This window comes from Platalea leucorodia (assembly GCF_965183815.1).
Source record: "Platalea leucorodia genome assembly, chromosome: 4".
Classification (NCBI taxonomy): Eukaryota; Metazoa; Chordata; class Aves; order Pelecaniformes; family Threskiornithidae; genus Platalea; species Platalea leucorodia.
In genome coordinates, this window is record NC_138826.1 from 44,358,107 (window position 1) to 44,365,604 (window position 7,498).

Consider the following 7,498-nt stretch of genomic DNA (forward strand, 5'->3'; position numbering starts at 1 on the left):
TCCTTACCTATGGCACCACTAAAAAAAGATAACAATCCGAGGAATTTCAGGGTGCAACACATGCAACAGGAGAGTAGAGTGTATGCAGATGGCTCATCAGGATATGCACTGCCGTTAGCAAGGTAGCACACATAAAAGGTGGGATACTAGATAAGAAAAAAATGGGTACTAGTTTTATATAGCTGATTGCCAAAGGAGAAGTTACCAGGGCAGTCATGCCATAAATATGAAGTAAGGCTATGAAGTCAACAAGCCCAGGACCAATGGAGAAAAAGTGAACAAGGTGGGCTGTGTATTTGGGAGTTGATGATGTTTCTAAAGAGGAAGTACCTAGGAGAGAAAAAAAGGGGGGAAAAGGAATATAAAGTGAAGCAAATCATGTGACCAGGGTTGTTTGGGGGATGCCTGTGTAGCAGCCCTTTGCCTGATCAACACAGCATGCAAGAGGACAGTAAATCTATTTTTCCTCTGACCATTTGGAACGATCTGTCCATAAAGTGGGCAGAGCCAGCCCTTCCTCCCCTACCCATCATTGTTCTTGGGACTGTCCAGTAGGGACAGGAAAAAAAGAAAATAAAAGCCTCACAGCAGTGCCTAACAAGCATTTAGGGGAGGCAGAAATCCTGAGGAACCAAGTGATTCTGTGGACAACTGATACAAAAATAGGACAGGGCTGACTTCAAGCCAGCAAAAATATGAAGGAACTGGAAGGAGCCTCCAAGGAGTGTTTCCCTAGCATGGCCCCTTCCCAAGACATCGTGGGAGTCAGTAGGTACTGTTCGATGGTGCTCTGCCAATGGACAGGAAAGGACAAGGGAGCAAAGTGAGCCCTACAATCTCCCAGTTGCCTTCCTGGCAAGTTTCTTCCTGTGGGTATTTGGGCTGGACTGAAGGAGCTTCGGGAGGAAGGTCCTCTAATCTGGTCGATAGGGAGGTTATAAATAAAAACTGAAGGCTGTAACCCAGTGCGCTCAGTGTGCACGTGAACCAGGCTCTCCTGCCTCTAAATGGACATATGTCAAGGGTCTCTTCTACAGTTTATATCATCAGATGGCCATGAAATTAGATCTAAATAGAAACAGGCCCACCAAGAGTCCTCTGCTTCTGATGATAGGAAGTCTTGCCACCTTGTACCTGCGTGGGATAGGTAAGTAAGGAAATTAAGCGTGTGAAATGTGAATACAAACAGATGTTTCTGGGCTGTGGTTTCAAATCAGATCGATGTTGTTCAGCTGCATATGAGAGGGGATGAGGAAGCTGGCAAAGCAGAGGGTTGAAAACCAGTTTCTGTGTGGCAACCTTCCTTAAGATATGAGTGTACAGTAGAAGTCAGTGAGATCTTCACCTCTTGGAGCAAACATTAGAGAACGCAGTAAGTGGCTAGTCTGTGCTGGGTGGGCAATCTGATGCTTCCTCAGTTCTGCTCACTGTAGAAAGGTGCTCTCTGTGCTTGGTGACATCCATAGGAAACATCTTCCAGTGCCAGAAAGGAACCTTTGCTATGTGTAAGCAAAGGTGGGGTGTGAGTAGCTGGCAGATGGCCAGGAGGCTTCCTCCCATCACCTCACCACAGCTGCTGTGTGAGTCTTAGTTGCCCAGATGGCCTGGAGGCAACTGGGAAATTTCCTGCAAATTTTTGCAGCTTCAGCCTGCCAAAAAGAAGGTCCTGAAGAGCATAGTACAGGAGGCAGCTAACAGGCAATCTGGTAACTAGCACCTCAGAGAGCAAGTGATTTTTCTGCAAAGAAAAGCACTTAAAAGGAGTGAGAAGTAGACCCCTTAAAAGGAGGAGGACTGTAAGCACACGACATGGCCCCAAATGGATTCTGACCTTGTTAGGGTGCTATTATAAAAGAGAAATAGCATACTTAAAATCTATACATGAAGGAGATATAGTTTGTACGATGAACAGGTAGGGATCCTCTGAAGCATTGATAAATCATAAAGGTTTGATGTGTGTGGCTTATTTGGCCCTTTGTGGTTATCTGCCAGTACTGCGCAAATAGGACTGAAAGACTACGCTGCTTCTAGTGGGTGCAGAAGAGATCAGTTTCCTGGGCTTTCACAGAGCCTCTGCAATGGGCACATGGAAAACTGAAAGGAGCCCTCACCCAGAGAGAAGTTAGGACACAGGACAAATGAGTGTCCGTTGTCACTCAGTTGCAAACTCTCCTGGAAGCCTGGACACATGCCTTCTTTCCTAACTCATGTATATTAGTGTACGCTCAACTAACATGCTCCGGTTTGGAGACAGAGCAATCACTTGCGAATCTGCCTTCCTTATTTCTCTGACTTTTTGCCCCCAAAACAGGAAAAAAATACAAAACTGCAGAGCTGTAGTTTGGAATTGTAAGGCTTGTTACTGGGGACTGTCGACAATATACAGAGCCTAGGGTTTATTTCAAGGTTTTTTTTTTTCCTTTTTGAGGTAAACAATGACCTAGATTTTTCTTTTGTAGCTGCAGGACAATAACAGACTTTTAAAACAGGTACTACTGAGAACCATGTGAGACTCCATGGATCCATCTCGTGATCTGTACTGTCTCTGTGCAAGGTAAGCATACCTGTAGACTCACATGTGATGGCTGGCTAATTTTTAATCATCTTATCCTATAGGTTAGTTTTCTACCAAGCTCAAATAACTCCATCAAGGTGTTTGTATCAACCCACAGTTAAATCCAAGACATGCAATAGATGAATAAGTAATTTTTAAAGAATGCTTGGATTTCTTTTGTTAATGTGGTTTGTTTCAGTTTAAGGGTAGCAGCCCTGGAATGTGGCTTACCTTTGACATTCAAAGAGGCTTCTTTCCTGAGAAAAGTCTAAAACTTGTGACTTCTTGCGTTGTACAGCTTGCCACACTGTGGGCTTATCCCCACACTCTCTCTTGTATTGATAAGCAATGTAGTTGATACTGTCTTGATGGCCAGGCCCAGTAACATTTGGAAGTAGACTGATATGTATCAGCTTTTGCTTGTTGACCTGGTTTTCCTTTCATGTGCAGTTCACAGCTTAAAGGCGGTGGTGAGGAGAAGGGTGCCTTCAGGGCGCTACAGGTAACTGACCCCTGGTGCTGGCTCCTCACACACAGACAAAGCATTCTGATCTTCCCTTTATCTGTTCCAACTTCCCGCTCTCTGCAGGGAGCAGAAAGGTGGTTTGGCATGCATTGACCATTTTTTTTGAGGGATGGGAAATAAAGATGAGGAGACACGTGGCTGCAGCCTCTCTACTTTCTCAGCTTGCAAACTTGGAGAAGCCTTGTAAAGGTAGGAAGCGCAGATTCACACTAGGATCAGTCATGCAGGAAATAACATGTAGGGCAGGGATATGGAAGAGGTGGTGGTATATAAAGACTTGTCTGGGGAGGTCAGAGGAGGACTTAGAAACTGGCACAGTCAGATAAGCTTTTGCTCAGAGACAGGACAGAATGGCAATTAGACCCTGGGGTTGCTATGATCACCTCCTGTCCAGCTTCTTCCTTCTGGAGATGGTGATCGGCCAGACTGGCCAGGGCTGGCAGGAGGTTGTTGAAGAGATCCAATGATGTGGTGAGGCTGTGGATGGGCTGGTGTCTATGTGTGGGAAGCTGTGGATATCAAAAGCAGAGATCTGGGCAGCCCGTAAGTAACTGCAGTGTAGACTTATCCCACTTATATGTCCCAGTAAACTGGGAATAACGTCAACCTCTTCTCTGAGCAGGAAGACATCCCAGGCTTGGAGGCTGGACTGAATCAGATTTCTGGCTCCCCTTGCACCTCCATGGTATACATCTAAGCATTAGCTCTCGGTGGCTGGGGCTGAATACATTACAAGCTGCCATGTTCCCAGACAGTGTTGTATGAAAACTCCAGTCTTCCCCACTATAAGAGAAAGGGTTTTCCTTCTGAGGTACCTGAAGGTGATGGTCTCACTTCCAGACTGAAGTGAGTAAATGAGTGTGGGAAAGGGAAGGCAGGCAAATGCAGATACGTAGGCTAGATGTCCATTTATATGCTTGTACTATATGAACCTGTACGGCCCAGTATGCAGACTCATCCTTATGCTAAGCAGTGCTGCTTACTCACCTGTGTATGAGGTTCCTTTGCTACCACTGTCTTCCTAATAAATTGGAAAAAATGTGAACTCAGAAGGTGCACTTTTTCTACAGGGCCACTGAGTGTCACCATCGCTCCGTGGCTTGCTCTGCAAGATGCCGTTTCTCCAGCAAAACTCCTTTGCTAAAATGGGTTGGAATGGAAAAAAAATGTCATTGGAATGAAAATGGGCTTCATTTTGCTGAGAAGCCCAGAGCTGCACCTAAAACGTGAGCAAGTGATGCTACCTGTGAAATGAATCCTGGCTTATATTTAGGCATAGTGCTTGACATGTTTCCAGCCAAGACCCTGTAAGCCAGTCTCACAAATTGTAGCATGAGCCTCAGTGACAACAATTATGGGATGGAACAAGTGCTTCATCAGGACACACTAAAAAGGCCGGGATTTCACCCTTTGGTGAGCAGAATGAGAAGAATCTGGTGAGCAGATGAGGGATTGAGATTTACAAAAATAATGAAGGTGGTGGATAAAGTTAATGGAAAACTGTTCTTCAGCAAATCTTTCCATGGCAGAATGGGGGCATGTGATAAAACTAGTTGGTAAACAATTTAAAACAAACAAACAAACAAAGTACTTCACGCTATAAGAACCTACTGCTACAGGAGTTATAGGGGCCAATAATATCAGCAGGTTCAAAAAGCTCATAGACAAACTAATGGAAAACCAGCCTATACCAAAGGGAATAAGTTGTGATGTATCTTCCACCATCCCTACTACCATGCTTGGATGTGGGAGTAGAACAAGGGGAGTGGACTGTAGATACCGGCCAGGTGCAGCTGCTCTCCCTGAAAAGTATTAAAGGCAGCTGAATCTGGTGGACTGAAAGATCCAGAGGTTTCCTTCCTTCCTGGAGACAAGCGGGAGCTTCTTAACTTCATGTTCACACCCCACCAGTAGCAGGGCGGCGTGCAAGCTCACAACAGACATGCACGCACAGGTTAACGCTGACAGTGCTTCAAAAACACCTGTATAAACACAGACGGCGTGAGCAGCCTGATCCTGTTCCTAAGGGCTGGTGCTCAGAGAAATGCGCCTCCGCAGGGCTCTTGGGTTTCTGGCCCCCCAAACCTTTCGTCCCACCTGCTGGCTAAACTGACCTAAGTTACTGGATCACACACACGTGCACACAACAGAGCGCGCAATCGCACAGGAAATACTTCAAATAATTTATTACGAATATAGTACAGACTGTGGTGATCAGGGGAAAAACTTGTCCAGACAAACATACTGATCGCATTTGACCAGCCTAGTTTATTCCTCTCTTCTCTCCATTTCCCCACGCTTGTTTGGCTCTGGTTCACCTTGATCCCTCCATTTCCCTGCCTGTGCTTCTTACCCCAAACTTACCAGCGCAGTCCTGTAAATCCTCCAATTCTCTTTATCGATTCCAACATCCCTCCCCGCCCCCGAAGCACCCCCCAGTAAGTCCTAAAGCCTCTTTATTGCAGTAGCTCCCCTTCGTTTGCATAGATTCCAGAGAGTTTCCTCCCTTGAATCGACTTTGCAACAGGGACAAATGGCTTAGTCGTTGGTCCAGTCGTTGAGGGTTTTAGGGGTGGTTGATTCACAGGGATTACGTTGGCTGGGTTCCCTGCCTTGTCATTGTTCCCTTGATCACTATCTGACCTTTTATTTTGAATAGCCTTACATATCTCCTAGAGCTTTTTTTTTTTTTTTTTTTTTTTAAGAGAATCAGCCAGTTTTCCATCTGAATTAAAAAAGAACCCCCAGCATTTAGAGCGGGTGTGTTTGGTAACATACCCAAACGCCCTCCTGTACAGTGTGTTTGCTGCTTTTCAGGCAGCAGCAAATGCTGTTCTGTGATTCTAAGTCACCGGGACTGGATCTCTTGTGAATTGATAGCCCAGCACATTCATTATGTGCTGGACATTATGAATGACTATCAATTCACGTGCTGGAGCGTGTCCAAAGGCGGCAAATAAAGCTGGTGAAGGGTCTAGAGAACGAGTCCTATTAGAAGCGGCTGAGGGAGCTGGGGTTGTTTAGCCTGGAGAAGAGGAGGCTGAGGGGAGACCTTATTGCTCTCTACAACTGCCTGAAAGGAGGTTGTAGCCAGGTGGGGGTCGGTCTCTTCTCCCAAGCAGCAAGCAATAGGACCAGAGGAAATGGCCTCAAGTTGCACCAGAGGAGGTTTAGGTTGGATATCAGGAAAAACTTCTTCACCGAAAGGGTAGGCAGGCCCTGGAACAGGCTGCCCAGGGAAGTGGTTGAGTCCCCATCCCTGGAGGTATTTAAAGGATAGGTAGATGTGGTGCTTCGGGACATGGTTTAGTGGTGGACTTGCAGTGCTAGGTTAACGGTTGGACTTGATGATTTTAAAGGTCTTTTCTAACCTAAACCATTCTATGATTCTATTACTGAGCCAGATGCAATGTTCTTGCAACACAAAGTTCAAACACGTCATTTGCAGGAGCACTTATGATGCTCATAGCCTCAGCAGTGCTTGAGCTTCTGCACCTTGTACATGTAGATGGAGCATGCTCTTTCTTGCAGCTTCATTTCTGGCAAAAGACAAACACAGCATACACTGTAAGTCCCAGTAAACTTATAGCCATATCAGACCATTTAAGTCATTGCTCTCAACTGCTTTTCTGCCTGTTAGCTGAAGGCACTGATATCAGACTTATTAAACAGAACACAAAAGAAAAATTAGAAGAAGAAAATCAGGGTTGAAAATTATATGAGTGCAGGGAGTGGGAATAGCAGCAACACCACCACATTGCTGCTGCCAGAGACTGTTCATGATTTAGTAAGGACAAGGCAGTGATGGTGTCATCTAGGCACCTCTGTATCTTCTTCTAGCCGAGACAGAACTTTGTCTCAGGACTTTCAGGGCCTAAATGGATACTAATTAAAGGTTGGACTTGATGATCTTAAAGGTCTTTTCCAACCTAAACGATTCTATAATTTGTTTCTCCTTGTCTTTTGTTTCTTCCCACCCGCCCTTGGTGCACAAGCCGTCATCCTTAAAGGAAACTCACCAGCTCTCATCAAGGTGAGCCACTGGTCTGACCCAGCAGGGCATTTCTCGTTTTCTTTGAAACAGTCATGCTGACTACAGCACTATTGTTAAAAATGGGTATGTTTAACCTGATTGACCACTCTTTCCCTAAGCCAGGCAACAGACAGAAGAACTAATGCTCTCTGAGAGTAATGAAGGGAAGCGAGGCCCACATGCCTGCACAGTGCAGCTTCTCTTCTAAAACTTGCCAGCGAGCTCTGGCGCTGTGGTTTCTTTGCCCTGTTTCTGCAGGTTTCCCCTGTGCACCTCTACATGTGCTCTGCATGCCCTGGACAGAAGACCTCCCCAGCGCCGTTATTACCGCTGTGGCCTGTTTGCTCATCAAAGCTTATTCCAGGTACCAAGACAAACATTTTAC